Source organism: Pseudophryne corroboree, chromosome 5 (assembly GCF_028390025.1).
Source record: "Pseudophryne corroboree isolate aPseCor3 chromosome 5, aPseCor3.hap2, whole genome shotgun sequence".
NCBI classification, from domain to species: domain Eukaryota; kingdom Metazoa; phylum Chordata; class Amphibia; order Anura; family Myobatrachidae; genus Pseudophryne; species Pseudophryne corroboree.
The window spans coordinates 369,224,590-369,249,959 of record NC_086448.1 but is presented as its reverse complement, the minus strand read 5'-3'; positions in this window follow the sequence as shown (position 1 = coordinate 369,249,959).

Below are 25,370 nucleotides of genomic sequence, written 5' to 3'. Positions count from 1 at the left end.
AACATTCTATTTTGGAATTCTAGATCTCCCAACATTCTATTTTGTAATTCTAGAACACCGACATTCCATTTTCGAATTCTAGAACTCCCAACATTCTATTTTGGAATTCTGCAACATCAACATTCTATTTTGGAATTCTAGAACTCCCAACATTCTATTTGGAATTCTGCAACACCAACATTCTATTTTGGAATTCTAGAACTCCCAACATTCTTTTTTGGAATTCTAGAACTCCCAACATTGTATTTTGGAATTCTAGAACTCCCAACATTCTATTTTGGAATTCTAGAACTCCCAACATTCTATTGTGGAATTCAAGAACTCCCAACATTGTATTTTGGAATTCTGCAACACCAACATTATATCTAGGTATTCTAGAACTCCCAATATTCTATTTTGGAATTATAAAACTCCCAACATTCTATTTTGGAATTATAGAACTCCCAACATTCTATTTTGGAATTCTAGAACTCCCAACATTCTATTTTGGAATTCTAGAACTCCTAATATTCTATTTTGGAATTCTAGAAAGACCAACATTCTATTACAGTATTCTAGAACTCCTAATAGACTATTTTGGTATTCTAGAACTCCCAACATTCTTTTTTTAAATTCTAGAACTCCCAAAATTATGTTTTGAAATTCTAGAACTCCCAACATTCTATTTTTGAATTCTAGATCTCCCAACATTCTATTTTGGAATTCTATAATGCCCAACATTCTATTACAGTATTCTAGAACTCCTAAAAGACTATTTTGGTATTCTAGAACTCCCAACATTCTTTATTACAATTCTAGAACTCCCAACATTCTATTTTGGAATTCTAGAACTCCCAACATTCTATTTTGGAATTCTAGATCTACCAACATTCTATTTTGTAATTCTAGAACACCGACATTCCATTTTCGAATTCTATAACTCCCAACATTCTATTTTGGAATTCTGCAACATCAACATTCTATTTTGGAATTCTAGAACTCCCAACATTCTATTTTGGAATTCTGCAACACCAACATTCTATTTTGGAATTCTAGAACTCCCAACATTCTTTTTTTGGAATTCTAGAACTCCCAACATTGTATTTTGGAATTCCAGAACTCCCAACATTCTATTTTGGAATTCTAGAACTCCCAACATTCTATTGTGGAATTCAAGAACTCCCAACATTGTATTTTGGAATTCTGCAACACCAACATTATATCTTGGTATTCTAGAACTACCAATATTCTATTTTGGAATTCTAGAACTCCCAACATTCTATTTTGGAATTATAGAACTCCCAACATTCTATTTTGGAATTCTAGAACTCCCAACATTCTATTTTGGAATTCTAAAACTCCCAATATACTGTTCTGAAATTCTAGAACTCCCAACATTTTATTTTGGAACTCTGCAATACCAACATTCTATTTTGGAATTCTAGAACTCCCAACATTCTATTTTGGAATTCTGCAACACCAACATTCTATTTTGCAATTCTAGAACTCCCAACATTATATTTTGGATTCTAGAACTCCCAACATTCTATTTTGGAATTCTAGATTTCCCAACATTCTATTTTAGAATTCTGCAAAACCAACATTCTATCTTGGAATTCTAGAACTCCCAACATTCTATTTTGGAATTCTAGAACTCCTAATATTCTATTTTGGAATTCTAGAATGCCCAACATTCTATCACAGTATTTTAGAACTCCTAACATACTATTTTGGTATTCTAGAACTCCCAACATTGTTTTTTAAAATTCTAGCACTCCCAACATTCTATTTTAAAATTCTAGAACTCCCAACATTCTATTTTGGAATTCTAGATCTCCCAACATTCTATTTTGGAATTCTAGAACGCCCAACATTCTATTACAGTATTCTAGAACTCCTAATTGACTATTTTGGTATTCTAGAACTCCTAACATTCTTTTTTAAAATTCTAGAACTCCCAACATTCTATTTTGGAATTCTAGAACTAACAACATTCTATTTTGGAATTCTAGATCTCCCAACATTCTATTTTGTAATTCTAGAACACCAACATTCCATTTTCGAATTCTAGAACTCCCAACATTCTATTTTGGAATTCTGCTACTTCAACATTCTATTTTGGAATTCTGCTACTTCAACATTCTATTTTGGAATTCTGCAACACCAACATTCTATTTTGGAATTCTAGAACTCACAACATTCTTTTTCGGAATTCTAGAACTCCCAACATTCTATTTTGGAATTCTAGAACTCCCAATATTCTATTTTGGAATTATAGAACTCCCAACATTCTATTTTAGTATTCTAGAACTCCCAACATTCTATTTTGGAATTCTAGAACTCCCAACATTCTATTTTAGTATTCTAGAACTCCCAACATTCTATTTTGGAATTCTAGAACGCCCAACATTCTATTACAGTATTCTAGAACTCCTAATAGACTATTTTGGTATTCTAGAACTCCCAACATTCTTTTTTTTAAATTCTAGAACTCCCAAAATTCTGTTTTGAAATTCTAGAACTCCCAACATTCTATTTTGGAATTCTAGATTTCCCAACATTCTATTTTGGAATTCTAGAACGCCCAACATTCTATTACAGTATTCTAGAACTCCTAACAGACTATTTTGGTATTCTAGAACTCCCAACATTCTTTTTAAAATTCTAGAACTCCCAACATTCTATTTTGGAATTCTAGAACTCCCAACATTCTATTTTGGAATTCTAGATCTCCCAACATTCTATTTTGTAATTCTAGAACACCGACATTCCATTTTCGAATTCTAGAACTCCCAACATTCTATTTTGGAATTCTGCAACATCAACATTCTATTTTGGAATTCTAGAACTCCCAACATTCTATTTGGAATTCTGCAACACCAACATTCTATTTTGGAATTCTAGAACTCCCAACATTCTTTTTTGTAATTCTAGAACTCCCAACATTGTATTTTGGAATTCTAGAAATCCCAACATTCTATTTTGGAATTCTAGAACTCCCAACATTCTATTGTGGAATTCAAGAACTCCCAACATTGTATTTTGGAATTCTGCAACACCAACATTATATCTAGGTATTCTAGAACTCCCAATATTCTATTTTGGAATTATAAAACTCCCAACATTCTATTTTGGAATTATAGAACTCCCAACATTCTATTTTGGAATTCTAGAACTCCCAACATTCTATTTTGGAATTCTAGAACTCCTAATATTCTATTTTGGAATTCTAGAAAGACCAACATTCTATTACAGTATTCTAGAACTCCTAATAGACTATTTTGGTATTCTAGAACTCCCAACATTCTTTTTTTAAATTCTAGAACTCCCAAAATTATGTTTTGAAATTCTAGAACTCCCAACATTCTATTTTTGAATTCTAGATCTCCCAACATTCTATTTTGGAATTCTATAATGCCCAACATTCTATTACAGTATTCTAGAACTCCTAAAAGACTATTTTGGTATTCTAGAACTCCCAACATTCTTTATTACAATTCTAGAACTCCCAACATTCTATTTTGGAATTCTAGAACTCCCAACATTCTATTTTGGAATTCTAGATCTACCAACATTCTATTTTGTAATTCTAGAACACCGACATTCCATTTTCGAATTCTATAACTCCCAACATTCTATTTTGGAATTCTGCAACATCAACATTCTATTTTGGAATTCTAGAACTCCCAACATTCTATTTTGGAATTCTGCAACACCAACATTCTATTTTGGAATTCTAGAACTCCCAACATTCTTTTTTTGGAATTCTAGAACTCCCAACATTGTATTTTGGAATTCCAGAACTCCCAACATTCTATTTTGGAATTCTAGAACTCCCAACATTCTATTTTGGAATTCTAGATCTCCCAACATTCTATTTTGGAATTCTAGAACGCCCAACATTCTATTACAGTATTCTAGAACTCCTAATTGACTATTTTGGTATTCTAGAACTCCTAACATTCTTTTTTAAAATTCTAGAACTCCCAACATTCTATTTTGGAATTCTAGAACTAACAACATTCTATTTTGGAATTCTAGATCTCCCAACATTCTATTTTGTAATTCTAGAACACCAACATTCCATTTTCGAATTCTAGAACTCCCAACATTCTATTTTGGAATTCTGCTACTTCAACATTCTATTTTGGAATTCTGCTACTTCAACATTCTATTTTGGAATTCTGCAACACCAACATTCTATTTTGGAATTCTAGAACTCACAACATTCTTTTTCGGAATTCTAGAACTCCCAACATTCTATTTTGGAATTCTAGAACTCCCAATATTCTATTTTGGAATTATAGAACTCCCAACATTCTATTTTAGTATTCTAGAACTCCCAACATTCTATTTTGGAATTCTAGAACTCCCAACATTCTATTTTAGTATTCTAGAACTCCCAACATTCTATTTTGGAATTCTAGAACGCCCAACATTCTATTACAGTATTCTAGAACTCCTAATAGACTATTTTGGTATTCTAGAACTCCCAACATTCTTTTTTTTAAATTCTAGAACTCCCAAAATTCTGTTTTGAAATTCTAGAACTCCCAACATTCTATTTTGGAATTCTAGATTTCCCAACATTCTATTTTGGAATTCTAGAACGCCCAACATTCTATTACAGTATTCTAGAACTCCTAACAGACTATTTTGGTATTCTAGAACTCCCAACATTCTTTTTAAAATTCTAGAACTCCCAACATTCTATTTTGGAATTCTAGAACTCCCAACATTCTATTTTGGAATTCTAGATCTCCCAACATTCTATTTTGTAATTCTAGAACACCGACATTCCATTTTCAAATTCTAGAACTCCCAACATTCTATTTTGGAATTCTGCAACATCAACATTCTATTTTGGAATTCTAGAACTCCCAACATTCTATTTGGAATTCTGCAACACCAACATTCTATTTTGGAATTCTAGAACTCCCAACATTCTTTTTTGGAATTCTAGAACTCCCAACATTGTATTTTGGAATTCTAGAACTCCCAATATTCTATTTTGGAATTATAGAACTCCCAACATTCTATTTTAGTATTCTAGAACTCCCAACATTCTATTTTGGAATTCTAGAACTCCCAACATTCTATTTTAGTATTCTAGAACTCCCAACATTCTATTTTGGAATTCTAGAACGCCCAACATTCTATTACAGTATTCTAGAACTCCTAATAGACTATTTTGGTATTCTAGAACTCCCAACATTCTTTTTTTTTTAATTCTAGAACTCCTAAAATTCTGTTTTGAAATTCTAGAACTCCCAACATTCTATTTTGGAATTCTAGATTTCCCAACATTCTATTTTGGAATTCTAGAACGCCCAACATTCTATTACAGTATTCTAGAACTCCTAACAGACTATTTTGGTATTCTAGAACTCCCAACATTCTTTTTAAAATTCTAGAACTCCCAACATTCTATTTTGGAATTCTAGAACTCCCAACATTCTATTTTGTAATTCTAGAACACCGACATTCCATTTTCAAATTCTAGAACTCCCAACATTCTATTTTGGAATTCTGCAACATCAACATTCTATTTTGGAATTCTAGAACTCCCAACATTCTATTTGGAATTCTGCAACACCAACATTCTATTTTGGAATTCTAGAACTCCCAACATTCTTTTTTGGAATTCTAGAACTCCCAACATTGTATTTTGGAATTCTAGAACTCCCAACATTCTATTTTGGATTTCTAGAGCTCCCAACATTCTATTTTGGAATTCTGCAACACCAACATTCTATCTTGGAATTCTAGAACTCCCAACATTCTATTTTGGAATTCTAGAACTCCCAATATTCTATTTTGGAATTCTAGAACTCCCAATATTCTATTTTAGAATTCTAGAACTCCCAACATTATATTTTGGTATTCAAGAACTCTCAACATTTTATTTTGGAATTCTGCAACACCAACATTATATCTTGGTATTCTAGAACTCCAAACATTCTCTTTTGGAATTCTAGAGCTCCAAACATTCTATTTTGGAATTCTCGATTTCCCAACATTCTATTTTAGAATTCTGCAAAACCAACATTCTATCTTGGAATTCTAGAACTCCCAACATTCTATTTTGGAATTCTAGTACTAATAATATTCTATTTTGGAATTCTAGAACGCCCAACATTCTATTTCAGTATTCTAGAACTCCTAACATACTATTTTGGTATTCTAGAACTCCCAACATTGTTTTTTTAAATTCTAGAACTCCCAACATTGTATTTTGAAATTCTAGAACTCCCAACATTCTATTTTTAGTATTCTAGAACTCTTAACAGACTATTTTGGAATTCTAGAACTCTCAACATTCTTTTTTTTATTCTAGAACCCCAATATACTATTTTGGAATTCTAGAACTCCCAACATTCTATTTTGGTATTCTAGAACTCCCAACATACTATTTTGGAAATCTAGAACTCCCAACATTCTATTTTGTAATTCTAGAACACCAACATTCCATTTTCGAATTCTAGAACTCCCAACATTCTATTTTGGAATTCTGCAACACAAACATTCTATTTTAGAATTCTAGAACTCTCAACATTCTATTTTGGAATTCTGGAACTCCCAACATTCTATTTTGTAATTCTAGAACACCAACATTCCATTTTCGAATTCTAGAACACCCAACATTCTATTTTGGAATTATGCAACACAAACATTCTATTTTGGTATTCTAGAACTCCCAACATTCTATTTTGGAATTCTAGATCTCCCAACATTCTATTTTGTAGTTCTAGAACACCGACATTCCATTTTCGAATTCTAGAACTCCCAACATTCTATTTTGGAATTCTGCAACATCAACATACTATTTTGGAATTCTAGAACTCCCAACATTCTATTTTGGAATTCTAGAACTCCCAACATTCTTTTTTGGAATTCTAGAACTCCCAACATTGTATTTTGGAATTCTAGAACTCCCAACATTCTATTTTGGAATTCTAGAACTCCCAACATTCTATTTTAGTATTCTAGAACTCCCAACATTCTATTTTGGAATTCTGCAACACCAACATTCTATTTTGGAATTCTAGAACTCCCAACATTCTTTTTTTAAATTCTAGAACTCCCAAAATTCTGTTTTGAAATTCTAGAACTCCCAACATTCTATTTTTGAATTCTAGATCTCCCAATATTCTATTTTGGAATTCTAGAATGCCCAACATTCTATTACAGTATTCTAGAACTCCTAAAAGACTATTTTGGTATTCTACAACTCCCAACATTCTTTTTTACAATTCTAGAACTCCCAACATTCTATTTTGGAATTCTAGAACTCCCAACATACTATTTTGGAATTCTAGATCTCCCAACATTCTATTTTGTAATTCTAGAACACCGACATTCCATTTTCGAATTCTATAACTCCCAACATTCTATTTTGGAATTCTGAAACATCAACATTCTATTTTGGAATTCTAGAACTCCCAACATTCTATTTTGGAATTCTGCAACACCAACATTCTATTTTGGAATTCTAGAACTCCCAACATACTATTTTGGAATTCTAGATCTCCCAACATTCTATTTTGTAATTCTAGAACACCGACATTCCATTTTCGAATTCTATAACTCCCAACATTCTATTTTGGAATTCTGAAACATCAACATTCTATTTTGGAATTCTAGAACTCCCAACATTCTATTTTGGAATTCTGCAACACCAACATTCTATTTTGGAATTCTAGAACTCCCAACATTCTTTTTTGGAATTCTAGAACTCCCAACATTGTATTTTGGAATTCTAGAACTCCCAACATTCTATTTTGGAATTCTAGAACTCCCAACATTCTATTGTGGAATTCAAGAACTCCCAACATTGTATTTTGGAATTCTGCAACACCAACATTATATCTTGGTATTCTAGAACTCCCAATATTCTATTTTGGAATTCTAGAACTCCCAACATTCTATTTTGGAATTATAGAACTCCCAACATTCTATTTTGGAATTATAGAACTCCCAACATTCTATTTTGGAATTCTAAAACTCCCAATATACGGTTCTGAAATTCTAGAACTCCCAACATTTTATTTTGGAACTCTGCAATACCAACATTCTATTTTGGAATTCTGCAACACCAACATTCTATTTTGGAATTCTAGAACTCCCAACATTCTTTTTTGGAATTCTAGAACTCCCAACATTGTATTTTGGAATTCTAGAACTCCCAACATTGTATTTTGGAATTCTAGAACTCCCAACATTCTATTGTGGAATTCAAGAACTCCCAACATTCTATTGTGGAATTCAAGAACTCCCAACATTGTAATTTGGAATTCTGCAACACCAACATTATATCTTGGTATTCTAGAACTCCCAATATTCTATTTTGGAATTCTAGAACTCCCAACATTGTATTTTGGAATTCTAGAACTCCCAACATTCTATTTTGGAATTCTAGAACTCCCAACATTCTATTGTGGAATTCAAGAACTCCCAACATTCTATTTTGGAATTCTGCAACACCAACATAATATCTTGGTATTCTAGAACTCCAAACATTCTATTTTGGATTTCTAGAGCTCCCAACATTCTATTTTGGAATTCTGCAACACCAACATTCTATCTTGGAATTCTAGAACTCCCAACATTCTATTTTGGAATTCTAGAACTCCCAATATTCTATTTTGGAATTCTAGAACTCCCAATATTCTATTTTAGAATTCTAGAACTCCCTACATTATATTTTGGTATTCTAGATCTCCCAACATTCTATTTTGGAATTCTGCAACACCAACATAATATCTTGGTATTCTAGAACTCCAAACATTCTATTTTGGATTTCTAGAGCTCCCAACATTCTATTTTGGAATTCTGCAACACCAACATTCTATCTTGGAATTCTAGAACTCCCAACATTCTATTTTGGAATTCTAGAACTCCCAATATTCTATTTTGGAATTCTAGAACTCCCAATATTCTATTTTAGAATTCTAGAACTCCCAACATTATATTTTGGTATTCAAGAACTCTCAACATTTTATTTTGGAATTCTGCAACACCAACATTATATCTTGGTATTCTAGAACTCCAAACATTCTCTTTTGGAATTCTAGAGCTCCAAACATTCTATTTTGGAATTCTACAACACCAACATTATATCTTGGTATTCTAGAACTCCAAACATTCTCTTTTGTAATTCTAGAGCTCCCAACATTCTATTTTGGAATTCTCGATTTCCCAACATTCTATTTTAGAATTCTGCAAAACCAACATTCTATCTTGGAATTCTAGAACTCCCAACATTCTATTTTGGAATTCTAGTACTAATAATATTCTATTTTGGAATTCTAGAACGCCCAACATTCTATTTCAGTATTCTAGAACTCCTAACATACTATTTTGGTATTCTAGAACTCCCAACATTGTTTTTTTAAATTCTAGAACTCCCAACATTCTATTTTGAAATTCTAGAACTCCCAACATTCTATTTTTAGTATTCTAGAACTCTTAACAGACTATTTTGGAATTCTAGAACTCTCAACATTCTTTTTTTTATTCTAGAACCCCAATATACTATTTTGGAATTCTAGAACTCCCAACATTCTATTTTGGTATTCTAGAACTCCCAACATACTATTTTGGAAATCTAGAACTCCCAACATTCTATTTTGTAATTCTAGAACACCGACATTCCATTTTCGAATTCTAGAACTCCCAACATTCTATTTTGGAATTCTGCAACACAAACATTCTATTTTAGAATTCTAGAACTCTCAACATTCTATTTTGGAATTCTGGAACTCCCAACATTCTATTTTGTAATTCTAGAACACCAACATTCCATTTTCGAATTCTAGAACACCCAACATTCTATTTTGGAATTATGCAACACAAACATTCTATTTTGGTATTCTAGAACTCCCAACATTCTATTTTGGAATTCTAGATCTCCCAACATTCTATTTTGTAATTCTAGAACACCGACATTCCATTTTCGAATTCTAGAACTCCCAACATTCTATTTTGGAATTCTGCAACATCAACATTCTATTTTGGAATTCTAGAACTCCCAACATTCTATTTTGGAATTCTGCAACACCAACATTCTATTTTTGAATTCTAGAACTCCCAACATTCTATTTTGGAATTCTAGAACTCCCAACATTCTATTTTAGTATTCTAGAACTCCCAACATTCTATTTTGGAATTCTGCAACACCAACATTCTATCTTGGAATTCTAGAACTCCCAACATTCTATTTTGGAATTCTAGAACTCCCAATATTCTATTTTGGAATTATAGAACTCCCAACATTCTATTTTAGTATTCTAGAACTCCCAACATTCTATTTTGGAAATCTAGAACGCCCAACATTCTATTACAGTATTCTAGAACTCCTAATAGACTATTTTGGTATTCTAGAACTCCCAACATTCTTTTTTTTTAATTCTAGAACTCCCAAAATTCTGTTTTGAAATTCTAGAACTCCCAACATTCTATTTTGGAATTCTAGATTTCCCAACATTCTATTTTGGAATTCTAGAACGCCCAACATTCTATTACAGTATTCTAGAACTCCTAACAGACTATTTTGGTATTCTAGAACTCCCAACATTTTATTTTGGAACTCTGCAATACCAACATTCTATTTTGGAATTCTAGAACTCCCAACATTCTATTTTGGAATTCTGCAACACCAACATTCTATTTTGCAATTCTAGAACTCCCAACATTCTTTTTTGAATTCTAGAACTCACAACAGTGTATTTTGGAATTCTAGAACTAACAACATTCTATTGTGGAATTCATGAACTCCCAACATTCTATATAGGAATTCAAGAACTCCCAACATTCTATCTTGGACTTCTAGAACTCCCAATATTCTATTTTGGAATTCTAGAACTCCCAACATTATATTTTGGTATTCAAGAACTCTCAACATTCTATTTTGGAATTCTGCAACACCAACATTATATCTTGGTATTCTAGAACTCCAAACATTCTCTTTTGGAATTCTAGAGCTCCCAACATTCTATTTTGGAATTCTACAACACCAACATTCTATCTTGGAATTCTAGAACTCCCAACATTCTATTTCAGTATTCTAGAACTCCTAACAGACTATTTTGAAATTCTAGAACTCCGAACATTCTTTTTTAAAATTCTAGAGCTCCCAACATTCTATTTTGGAATTCTAGAACTCCCAACATTCTATTTTGGAATTCTAGAACACCAAAATTCCATTTACGAATTCTAGAACTCCCAACATTATATTTTGGATTCTAGAACTCCCAACATTCTATTTTGGAATTCTAGATTTCCCAACATTCTATTTTAGAATTCTGCAAAACCAACATTCTATCTTGGAATTCTAGAACTCCCAACATTCTATTTTGGAATTCTAGAACTCCTAATATTCTATTTTGGAATTCTAGAATGCCCAACATTCTATCACAGTATTTTAGAACTCCTAACATACTATTTTGGTATTCTAGAACTCCCAACATTGTTTTTTTAAAATTCTAGAACTCCCAACATTCTATTTTGAAATTCTAGAACTCCCAACATTATATTTTGGAATTCTAGATCTCCCAACATTCTATTTTGGAATTCTAGAACGCCCAACATTCTATTACAGTATTCTAGAACTCCTAATTGACTATTTTGGTATTCTAGAACTCCTAACATTCTTTTTTAAAATTCTAGAACTCCCAACATTCTATTTTGGAATTCTAGAACTAACAACATTCTATTTTGGAATTCTAGATCTCCCAACATTCTATTTTGTAATTCTAGAACACCAACATTCCATTTTCGAATTCTAGAACTCCCAACATTCTATTTTGGAATTCTGCTACTTCAACATTCTATTTTGGAATTCTAGAACTCCCAACATTCTATTTTGGAATTCTGCAACACCAACATTCTATTTTGGAATTCTAGAACGCCCAACATTCTTTTTCGGAATTCTAGAACTCCCAACATTGTAATTTGGAATTCTAGAACTCACAACATTCTATTGTGGAATTCAAGAACTCCCAACATTCTATTTTGGAATTCTGCAACACCAACATTATATCTTGGTATTCTAGAACTCCCAATATTCTATTTTGGAATTCTAGAACTCCCAACATTCTATTTTGGAATTCTGCAACACCAACATTATATCTTGGAATTCTAGAACTCCCAACATTCTATCTTGGAATTCTAGAACTCAGAGTGCATGGGAAAAATCCCTTTTATTTTTCTTGTTTAGAGTAACCCACTCCCGCAGCACTTGAGGATTGTTACCAGCTTGATTAGAGCAGTTTGCCACCATTTATTGCAGTTCAGTGAGGCATAGATGGAGCCAGCATTAGGAGGGCATGTTGGGTCCTGTGGTGCCATTTGGAGGATACAGGGGTGCCTCCAGGTAAGCTAGCTCTCAATCTGGATATGTTTTGTATGTGCCATTATCATGTGGCCGTACATTAAGCAATTGTATGACCCATAGTGATTATTATTATTATTATTATTATGCTGTGTGTGAGTTTGGGGAGTGGTACCCCTCAGGTCTGGTGCGACTGGGCTACCTTGGGGTAGCATGCCATATTATTTATTTAGCACGTATGTAACACTCCTATTTTTTCACTAATATTACTCTTTTGAGTATTTTATTAACACCCTTATTTCTGTAGCACTTTCTAACCCATAGCTTCTGCTTCTTTCTTTTTTTTTTTTTATTAATGTTTTTATTTGGTTTTTCAATCATTTTAGTTTACAATAACAACATTGCAATTGCAATATTAAGTAGATGCAAACAATACAAATCAAAAATCTCTAAAACTTCTGATACATAATGTAAGAGTTACAGAAATATGAAATATTTTTCCATAGTATCGTTACATATATATGCATGTTTCTTTCTTTGTTAATTGTTTATAGCAGTTTCCTTAACAGGTTATATTTAAGAAAAGAGAAGAAAAGAGAGAAGAAAAGAAGAAGAAAGAGAGAAGGATCGCCCGTAGCCCCACAACCGCCCACACACCCACACACACACCATCAAAACCCCCCGATATCAATGAAACTGTATGGGAGGATCGGCTAGAAATATTTTTGTCTCATACCACAAGGTCATTTTAAAGCAATTGTGGATTTGCTTTTTTATAGAGATATCTAATGTGTCAATAAAAGATTCCCAAATCTCAAAGAATTGTTCAATTCGTTGTTCTTTATGTAATGAAGTCTCCATCCAATCCATTTTAAACACATAGAAAAGCTTTTCTCTGAACATTTGTAGTGAAGGTGGGGAAGGGTTTATCCATTGTTGAAGGATACATTTCTTTGCCACTGCAGAAATAATCAGAAGTAATTTACGACAGCCCGGAGATATTCTAGAAGCTGTTATTAAAATGCCAAAAATGGCCCATTCTGGGGACAGTGGCAAAAAATTAACTAATTCTAAAAGTGCAAATTGTTTAATCTGAATCCAGAATTTTTTAATGCAAATGCAATCCCATAAACAGTGGTACAGAGTAGCATCGGGCCGAGCACATTTTATACAAGTGGAAGTAGGTGATATTCCGATAATCCGGCATCGAGTGGGTGACAAATAGCCCCTATAAAAATTTTTAAAAAACATTTCTTGGTATATAACGGATGGTAAAACACAATTAGAATATAAAAGCGCTTTTAGGATGGTTGATTCATTAAGATTGGGGAAGTGCCTCTGTCATCGAGTTATGCCAGTTTCATAATGTCGCTTCTGCTTCTTTCTTAACACATATTAACACTTTAGTATTTCAATGGGGTGCTGCCCTAGGGTGGTCGGGCCTGAGCCGACTTTGTGGGGTCCAAGCCCTGGATTTATGCTTAGTTAGGGACCTCCAGTAATAGAGCAGCTGTGAAGTGGCCTGGAGGCTTATCATATCTTTTGCAAAACATATGTAATGAAGAGCTCTACATTTTCTATTATTACATAGTATATAGTTCTTCTTACTAACAGCCAGCAGAGTGCGTGGGAAAAATCCCTTTTGTTCTTCTTGTTTAGAGTAACCCACTCCCGCAGCACCTGAGGATTGTTACCAGCTTGATTATAGCAGTTTGCCACCATTTATTGCAGTTCAGTGAGGCATAGATGGAGCCAGCATTAGGAGGGCATGCTGGGTCCTGTGGTGCCATTTGGAGGATACAGGGGTGCCTCCATGTAAGCTAGCTCTCAATCTGGATATGTTTTGTATGTGCCATTATCATGTGGCCGTACATTAAGCAATTGTATGACCCATAGTGGTTATTATTATTATTATTATTATTATTATTATGCTGTGTGTGAGTTTGGGGAGTGGTACCCCTCAGGTCTGGTGCGACTGGGCTACCTTGGGGTAGCACGCCATATTATTTATTTAGCACTTATGTAACACTCCTATTTTTTCACTAATATTACTCTTTTGAGTATTTTATTAACACCCTTATTTCTGTAGCACTTTCTAACCCATAGCTTCTGCTTCTTTCTTAACACATATTAACACTTTAGTATTTCAATGGGGTGCTGCCCTAGGGTGGTCGGGCCTGAGCCGACTTTGTGGGGTCCAAGCCCTGGACTTATGCTTAGTTAGGGATCTCCAGTAATAGAGCAGCCGTGAAGTGGCCTGGAGCCTTATCCTATCTTGCAAAACATATGTAACGAAGAGCTCTACATTTTCTATTATTACATAGTATATAGTTCTTCTTACTAACAGCCAGCAGAGTGCGTGGGAAAAATCCCTTTTGTTTTTCTTGTTTAGAGTAACCCACTCCCGCAGCACCTGAGGATTGTTACCAGCTTGATTAGAGCAGTTTGCCACCATTTATTGCAATTCTAGAACTCCCAACATTCTATTTTGGAATTTTAGAACTCCAAACATTCTATTTTGGAATTCTAGAACTTCCAATATTCTATTTTGGAATTCTAGAACTCCCAATATTCTATTTTGGAATTCTAGAACTCCCAACATTCTATTTTAGTATTCTAGATCTCCTAACAGACTATTTTGGAATTCTAAAACTCCCAACAATCTTTTTTTGAAATTCTTGAACTCCCAACATTCTATTTTGGAATTCTAAAACTCCCAACATTCTATTTTGGAATTCTAGAACTCCCAACATTCTTTTTTGGAATTCTAGAACTCCCAACATTGTATTTTGGAATTCTAGAACTCCCAACATTCTATTTTGGAATTCTAGAACTCCCAACATTCTATTGTGGAATTCAAGAACTCCCAACATTCTATTTTGGAATTCTGCAACACCAACATAATATCTTGGTATTCTAGAACTCCAAACATTCTATTTTGGATTTCTAGAGCTCCCAACATTCTATTTTGGAATTCTGCAACACCAACATTCTATCTTGGAATTCTAGAACTCCCAACATTCTATTTTGGAATTCTAGAACTCCCAATATTCTATTTTGGAATTCTAGAACTCCCAATATTCTATTTTAGAATTCTAGAACTCCCAACATTATATTTTGGTATTCAAGAACTCTCAACATTTTATTTTGGAATTCTGCAACACCAACATTATATCTTGGTATTCTAGAACTCCAAACATTCTCTTTTGGAATTCTAGAGCTCCAAACATTCTATTTTGGAATTCTACAACACCAACATTATATCTTGGTATTCTAGAACTCCAAACATTCTCTTTTGGAATTCTAGAGCTCCCAACATTCTATTTTGGAATTCTCGATTTCCCAACATTCTATTTTAGAATTCTGCAAAACCAACATTCTATCTTGGAATTCTAGAACTCCCAACATTCTATTTTGGAATTCTAGTACTAATAATATTCTATTTTGGAATTCTAGAACGCCCAACATTCTATTTCAGTATTCTAGAACTCCTAACATACTATTTTGGTATTCTAGAACTCCCAACATTGTTTTTTAAAATTCTAGAACTCCCAACATTCTATTTTGAAATTCTAGAACTCCCAACATTCTATTTTTAGTATTCTAGAACTCTTAACAGACTATTTTGGAATTCTAGAACTCTCAACATTCTTTTTTTTATTCTAGAACCCCAATATACTATTTTGGAATTCTAGAACTTCCAACATTCTATTTTGGTATTCTAGAACTCCCAACATACTATTTTGGAATTCTAGAACTCCCAACATTCTATTTTGTAATTCTAGAACACCAACATTCCATTTTCGAATTCTAGAACTCCCAACATTCTATTTTGGAATTCTGCAACATCAACATTCTATTTTGGAATTCTAGAACTCCCAACATTCTATTTTGGAATTCTGCAACACCAACATTCTATTTTGGAATTCTAGAACTCCCAACATTCTTTTTTGGAATTCTAGAACTCCCAACATTGTATTTTGGAATTCTAGAACACCCAACATTCTATTTTGGAATTCTAGAACTCCCAACATTCTATTTTGGAATTCTAGAACTCCCAACATTCTATTTTGGAATTCTAGAACTCCCAACATTCTATTTTAGTAGTCTAGAACTCCCAACACTCTATTTTGGAATTCTGCAACACCAACATTATATCTTGGAATTCTAGAACTCCCAACATTCTATTTTGGAATTCTAGAACTCCCAATATTCTATTTTGGAATTATAGAACTCCCAACATTCTATTTTAGTATTCTAGAACTCCCAACATTCTATTTTGGAATTCTAGAACTCCCAACATTCTATTTTAGTATTCTAGAACTCCCAACATTCTATTTTGGAATTCTAGAACTAACAACATTCTTTTTTTTTAATTCTAGAACTCCCAAAATTCTGTTTTGAAATTCTAGAACTCCCAACATTCTATTTTGGAATTCTAGATTTCCCAACATTCTATTTTGGAATTCTAGAACGCCCAACATTCTATTTTGGAATTCTGCAACACAAACATTCTATTTTGGTATTCTAGAACTCCCAACATTCTATTTTGTAATTCTAGAACACCGACATTCCATTTTCGAATTCTAGAACTCCCAACATTCTATTTTAGTATTCTAGAACTCCCAACATTCTATTTTGGAATTCTGCAACACAAACATTCTATTTTAGAATTCTAGAACTCTCAACATTCTATTTTGGAATTCTGGAACTCCCAACATTCTATTTTGAAATTCTAGAACACCAACATTCCATTTTCGAATTCTAGAACTCCCAACATTCTATTTTGGAATTCTGCAACACAAACATTCTATTTTGGTATTCTAGAACTCCCAACATTCTATTTTGTAATTCTAGAACACCGACATTCCATTTTCGAATTCTAGAACTCCCAACATTCTATTTTAGTATTCTAGAACTCCCAACATTCTATTTTGGAATTCTGCAACACCAACATTCTATCTTGGAATTCTAGAACTCCCAACATTCTATTTTGGAATTATAGAACTCCCAATATTCTATTTTGGAATTATAGAACTCCCAACATTCTATTACAGTATTCTAGAACTCCCAACATTCTATTTTGGAATTCTAGAACTCCCAACATTCTATTTTAGTATTCTAGAACTCCCAACATTCTATTTTGGAATTCTAGAACGCCCAACATTCTATTACAGTATTCTAGAACTCCTAATAGACTATTTTGGTATTCTAGAACTCCCAACATTCTTTTTTTTAAATTCTAGAACTCCCAAAATTCTGTTTTGAAATTCTAGAACTCCCAACATTCTATTTTGGAATTCTAGATTTCCCAACATTCTATTTTGGAATTCTAGAACGCCCAACATTCTATTACAGTATTCTAGAACTCCTAACAGACTATTTTGGTATTCTAGAACTCCCAACATTCTTTTTAAAATTCTAGAACTCCCAACATTCTATTTTGGAATTCTAGAACTCCCAACATTCTATTTTGGAATTCTGCAACACCAACATTCTATTTTGCAATTCTAGAACTCCCAACATTCTTTTTTGAATTCTAGAACTCACAACAGTGTATTTTGGAATTCTAGAACTAACAACATTCTATTGTGGAATTCATGAACTCCCAACATTCTATATAGGAATTCAAGAACTCCCAACATTCTATCTTGGACTTCTAGAACTCCCAATATTCTATTTTGGAATTCTAGAACTCCCAACATTATATTTTGGTATTCAAGAACTCTCAACAATCTATTTTGGAATTCTGCAACACCAACATTATATCTTGGTATTCTAGAACTCCAAACATTCTCTTTTGGAATTCTAGAGCTCCCAACATTCTATTTTGGAATTCTACAACACCAACATTCTATCTTGGAATTCTAGTACTCCCAACATTCTATTTCAGTATTCTAGAACTCCTAACAGACTATTTTGAAATTCTAGAACTCCGAACATTCTTTTTTAAAATTCTAGAGCTCCCAACATTCTATTTTGGAATTCTAGAACTCCCAACATTCTATTTTGGAATTCTAGAACACCAAAATTCCATTTACGAATTCTAGAACTCCCAACATTATATTTTGGATTCTAGAACTCCCAACATTCTATTTTGGAATTCTAGATTTCCCAACATTCTATTTTAGAATTCTGCAAAACCAACATTCTATCTTGGAATTCTAGAACTCCCAACATTCTATTTTGGAATTCTAGAACTCCTAATATTCTATTTTGGAATTCTAGAATGCCCAACATTCTATCACAGTATTTTAGAACTCCTAACATACTATTTTGGTATTCTAGAACTCCCAACATTGTTTTTTAAAATTCTAGAACTCCCAACATTCTATTTTGAAATTCTAGAACTCCCAACATTATATTTTGGAATTCTAGATCTCCCAACATTCTATTTTGGATTTCTCGAATGCCCAACATTCTATTACAGTATTCTAGAACTCCTAATTGACTATTTTGGTATTCTAGAACTCCTAACATTCTTTTTTAAAATTCTAGAACTCCCAACATTCTATTTTGGAATTCTAGAACTAACAACATTCTATTTTGGAATTCTAGATCTCCCAACATTCTATTTTGTAATTCTAGAACACCAACATTCCATTTTCGAATTCTAGAACTCCCAACATTCTATTTTGGAATTCTGCTACTTCAACATTCTATTTTGGAATTCTAGAACTCCCAACATTCTATTTTGGAATTCTAGAACTCCCAACATTCTATTTTGGAATTCTAGAACTCCCAACATTCTATTTTAGTAGTCTAGAACTCCCAACATTCTATTTTGGAATTCTGCAACACCAACATTATATCTTGGAATTCTAAAACTCCCAACATTCTATTTTGGAATTCTAGAACTCCCAATATTCTATTTTGGAATTATAGAACTCCCAACATTCTATTTTAGTATTCTAGAACTCCCAACATTCTATTTTGGAATTCTAGAACTCCCAACATTCTATTTTAGTATTCTAGAACTCCCAACATTCTATTTTGGAATTCTAAAACGCCCAACATTCTATTACAGTATTCTAGAACTCCTAATAGACTATTTTGGTATTCTAGAACTCCCAACATTCTTTTTTTTAAATTCTAGAACTCCCAAAATTCTGTTTTGAAATTCTAGAACTCCCAACATTCTATTTTGGAATTCTAGATTTCCCAACATTCTATTTTGGAATTCTAGAACGCCCAACATTCTATTACAGTATTCTAGAACTCCTAACAGACTATTTTGGTATTCTAGAACTCCCAACATTCTTTTTAAAATTCTAGAACTCCCAACATTCTATTTTGGAATTCTAGAACTCCCAACATTCTATTTTGGAATTCTGCAACACCAACATTCTATTTTGCAATTCTAGAACTCCCAACATTCTTTTTTGAATTCTAGAACTCACAACAGTGTATTTTGGAATTCTAGAACTAACAACATTCTATTGTGGAATTCAAGAACTCCCAACATTCTATCTTGGACTTCTAGAACTCCCAATATTCTATTTTGGAATTCTAGAACTCCCAACATTATATTTTGGTATTCAAGAACTCTCAACATTCTATTTTGGAATTCTGCAACACCAACATTATATCTTGGTATTCTAGAACTCCAAACATTCTCTTTTGGAATTCTAGAGCTCCCAACATTCTATTTTGGAATTCTACAACACCAACATTCTATCTTGGAATTCTAGAACTCCCAACATTCTATTTCAGTATTCTAGAACTCCTAACAGACTATTTTGAAATTCTAGAACTCCGAACATTCTTTTTTAAAATTCTAGAGCTCCCAACATTCTATTTTGGAATTCTAGAACTCCCAACATTCTATTTTGGAATTCTAGAACACCAAAATTCCATTTACGAATTCTAGAACTCCCAACATTATATTTTGGATTCTAGAACTCCCAACATTCTATTTTGGAATTCTAGATTTCCCAACATTCTATTTTAGAATTCTGCAAAACCAACATTCTATCTTGGAATTCTAGAACTCCCAACATTCTATTTTGGAATTCTAGAACTCCTAATATTCTATTTTGGAATTCTAGAATGCCCAACATTCTATCACAGTATTTTAGAACTCCTAACATACTATTTTGGTATTCTAGAACTCCCAACATTGTTTTTTAAAATTCTAGAACTCCCAACATTCTATTTTGAAATTCTAGAACTCCCAACATTATATTTTGGAATTCTAGATCTCCCAACATTCTATTTTGGATTTCTCGAACGCCCAACATTCTATTACAGTATTCTAGAACTCCTAATTGACTATTTTGGTATTCTAGAACTCCTAACATTCTTTTTTAAAATTCTAGAACTCCCAACATTCTATTTTGGAATTCTAGAACTAACAACATTCTATTTTGGAATTCTAGATCTCCCAACATTCTATTTTGTAATTCTAGAACACCAACATTCCATTTTCGAATTCTAGAACTCCCAACATTCTATTTTGGAATTCTGCTACTTCAACATTCTATTTTGGAATTCTAGAACTCCCAACATTCTATTTTGGAATTCTGCAACACCAACATTCTATTTTGGAATTCTAGAACGCCCAACATTCTTTTTCGGAATTCTAGAACTCCCAACATTGTAATTTGGAATTCTAGAACTCCCAACATTCTATTTTAACTCCCAACATTCTATTGTGGAATTCAAGAACTCCCAACATTCTATTTTGGAATTCTGCAACACCAACATTATATCTTGGTATTCTAGAACTCCCAATATTCTATTTTGGAATTCTAGAACTCCCAACATTCTATTTTGGAATTCTGCAACACCAACATTATATCTTGGAATTCTAGAACTCCCAACATTCTATCTTGGAATTCTAGAACTCAGAGTGCATGGGAAAAATCCCTTTTATTTTTCTTGTTTAGAGTAACCCACTCCCGCAGCACTTGAGGATTGTTACCAGCTTGATTAGAGCAGTTTGCCACCATTTATTGCAGTTCAGTGAGGCATAGATGGAGCCAGCATTAGGAGGGCATGTTGGGTCCTGTGGTGCCATTTGGAGGATACAGGGGTGCCTCCAGGTAAGCTAGCTCTCAATCTGGATATGTTTTGTATGTGCCATTATCATGTGGCCGTACATTAAGCAATTGTATGACCCATAGTGATTATTATTATTATTATTATTATTATTATGCTGTGTGTGAGTTTGGGGAGTGGTACCCCTCAGGTCTGGTGCGACTGGGCTACCTTGGGGTAGCATGCCATATTATTTATTTAGCACGTATGTAACACTCCTATTTTTTCACTAATATTACTCTTTTGAGTATTTTATTAACACCCTTATTTCTGTAGCACTTTCTAACCCATAGCTTCTGCTTCTTTCTTTTTTTTTTTTTTATTAATGTTTTTATTTGGTTTTTCAATCATTTTAGTTTACAATAATAACATTGCAATTGCAATATTAAGTAGATGCAAACAATACAAATCAAAAAATCTCTAAAACTTCTGATACATAATGTAAGAGTTACAGAAATATGAAATATTTTTCCATAGTATCGTTACATATATATGCATGTTTCTTTCTTTGTTAATTGTTTATAGCAGTTTCCTTAACAGGTTATATTTAAGAAAAGAGAAGAAAAGAGAGAAGAAAAGAAGAAGAAAGAGAGAAGGATCGCCCGTAGCCCCACAACCGCCCACACACCCACACACACACCATCAAAACCCCCCGATATCAATGAAACTGTATGGGAGGATCGGCTAGAAATATTTTTGTCTCATACCACAAGGTCATTTTAAAGCAATTGTGGATTTGCTTTTTTATAGAGATATCTAATGTGTCAATAAAAGATTCCCAAATCTCAAAGAATTGTTCAATTCGTTGTTCTTTATGTAATGAAGTCTCCATCCAATCCATTTTAAACACATAGAAAAGCTTTTCTCTGAACATTTGTAGTGAAGGTGGGGAAGGGTTTATCCATTGTTGAAGGATACATTTCTTTGCCACTGCAGAAATAATCAGAAGTAATTTACGACAGCCCGGAGATATTCTAGAAGCTGTTATTAAAATGCCAAAAATGGCCCATTCTGGGGACAGTGGCAAAAAATTAACTAATTCTAAAAGTGCAAATTGTTTAATCTGAATCCAGAATTTTTTAATGCAAATGCAATCCCATAAACAGTGGTACAGAGTAGCATCGGGCCGAGCACATTTTATACAAGTGGAAGTAGGTGATATTCCGATAATCCGGCATCGAGTGGGTGACAAATAGCCCCTATAAAAAATTTTAAAAAACATTTCTTGGTATATAACGGATGGTAAAACACAATTAGAATATAAAAGCGCTTTTAGGATGGTTGATTCATTAAGATTGGGGAAGTGCCTCTGTCATCGAGTTATGCCAGTTTCATAATGTCGCTTCTGCTTCTTTCTTAACACATATTAACACTTTAGTATTTCAATGGGGTGCTGCCCTAGGGTGGTCGGGCCTGAGCCGACTTTGTGGGGTCCAAGCCCTGGATTTATGCTTAGTTAGGGACCTCCAGTAATAGAGCAGCTGTGAAGTGGCCTGGAGGCTTATCATATCTTTTGCAAAACATATGTAATGAAGAGCTCTACATTTTCTATTATTACATAGTATATAGTTCTTCTTACTAACAGCCAGCAGAGTGCGTGGGAAAAATCCCTTTTGTTCTTCTTGTTTAGAGTAACCCACTCCCGCAGCACCTGAGGATTGTTACCAGCTTGATTATAGCAGTTTGCCACCATTTATTGCAGTTCAGTGAGGCATAGATGGAGCCAGCATTAGGAGGGCATGCTGGGTCCTGTGGTGCCATTTGGAGGATACAGGGGTGCCTCCATGTAAGCTAGCTCTCAATCTGGATATGTTTTGTATGTGCCATTATCATGTGGCCGTACATTAAGCAATTGTATGACCCATAGTGGTTATTATTATTATTATTATTATTATGCTGTGTGTGAGTTTGGGGAGTGGTACCCCTCAGGTCTGGTGCGACTGGGCTACCTTGGGGTAGCACGCCATATTATTTATTTAGCACTTATGTAACACTCCTATTTTTTCACTAATATTACTCTTTTGAGTATTTTATTAACACCCTTATTTCTGTAGCACTTTCTAACCCATAGCTTCTGCTTCTTTCTTAACACATATTAACACTTTAGTATTTCAATGGGGTGCTGCCCTAGGGTGGTCGGGCCTGAGCCGACTTTGTGGGGTCCAAGCCCTGGACTTATGCTTAGTTAGGGATCTCCAGTAATAGAGCAGCCGTGAAGTGGCCTGGAGCCTTATCCTATCTTGCAAAACATATGTAACGAAGAGCTCTACATTTTCTATTATTACATAGTATATAGTTCTTCTTACTAACAGCCAGCAGAGTGCGTGGGAAAAATCCCTTTTGTTTTTCTTGTTTAGAGTAACCCACTCCCGCAGCACCTGAGGATTGTTACCAGCTTGATTAGAGCAGTTTGCCACCATTTATTGCAATTCTAGAACTCCCAACATTCTATTTTGGAATTTTAGAACTCCAAACATTCTATTTTGGAATTCTAGAACTTCCAATATTCTATTTTGGAATTCTAGAACTCCCAATATTCTATTTTGGAATTCTAGAACTCCCAACATTCTATTTTAGTATTCTAGATCTCCTAACAGACTATTTTGGAATTCTAAAACTCCCAACAATCTTTTTTTGAAATTCTTGAACTCCCAACATTCTATTTTGGAATTCTAAAACTCCCAACATTCTATTTTGGAATTCTAGAACTCCCAACATTCTTTTTTGGAATTCTAGAACTCCCAACATTGTATTTTGGAATTCTAGAACTCCCAACATTCTATTTTGGAATTCTAGAACTCCCAACATTCTATTGTGGAATTCAAGAACTCCCAACATTCTATTTTGGAATTCTGCAACACCAACATAATATCTTGGTATTCTAGAACTCCAAACATTCTATTTTGGATTTCTAGAGCTCCCAACATTCTATTTTGGAATTCTGCAACACCAACATTCTATCTTGGAATTCTAGAACTCCCAACATTCTATTTTGGAATTCTAGAACTCCCAATATTCTATTTTGGAATTCTAGAACTCCCAATATTCTATTTTAGAATTCTAGAACTCCCAACATTATATTTTGGTATTCAAGAACTCTCAACATTTTATTTTGGAATTCTGCAACACCAACATTATATCTTGGTATTCTAGAACTCCAAACATTCTCTTTTGGAATTCTAGAGCTCCAAACATTCTATTTTGGAATTCTACAACACCAACATTATATCTTGGTATTCTAGAACTCCAAACATTCTCTTTTGGAATTCTAGAGCTCCCAACATTCTATTTTGGAATTCTCGATTTCCCAACATTCTATTTTAGAATTCTGCAAAACCAACATTCTATCTTGGAATTCTAGAACTCCCAACATTCTATTTTGGAATTCTAGTACTAATAATATTCTATTTTGGAATTCTAGAACGCCCAACATTCTATTTCAGTATTCTAGAACTCCTAACATACTATTTTGGTATTCTAGAACTCCCAACATTGTTTTTTAAAATTCTAGAACTCCCAACATTCTATTTTGAAATTCTAGAACTCCCAACATTCTATTTTTAGTATTCTAGAACTCTTAACAGACTATTTTGGAATTCTAGAACTCTCAACATTCTTTTTTTTATTCTAGAACCCCAATATACTATTTTGGAATTCTAGAACTTCCAACATTCTATTTTGGTATTCTAGAACTCCCAACATACTATTTTGGAATTCTAGAACTCCCAACATTCTATTTTGTAATTCTAGAACACCAACATTCCATTTTCGAATTCTAGAACTCCCAACATTCTATTTTGGAATTCTGCAACATCAACATTCTATTTTGGAATTCTAGAACTCCCAACATTCTATTTTGGAATTCTGCAACACCAACATTCTATTTTGGAATTCTAGAACTCCCAACATTCTTTTTTGGAATTCTAGAACTCCCAACATTGTATTTTGGAATTCTAGAACACCCAACATTCTATTTTGGAATTCTAGAACTCCCAACATTCTATTTTGGAATTCTAGAACT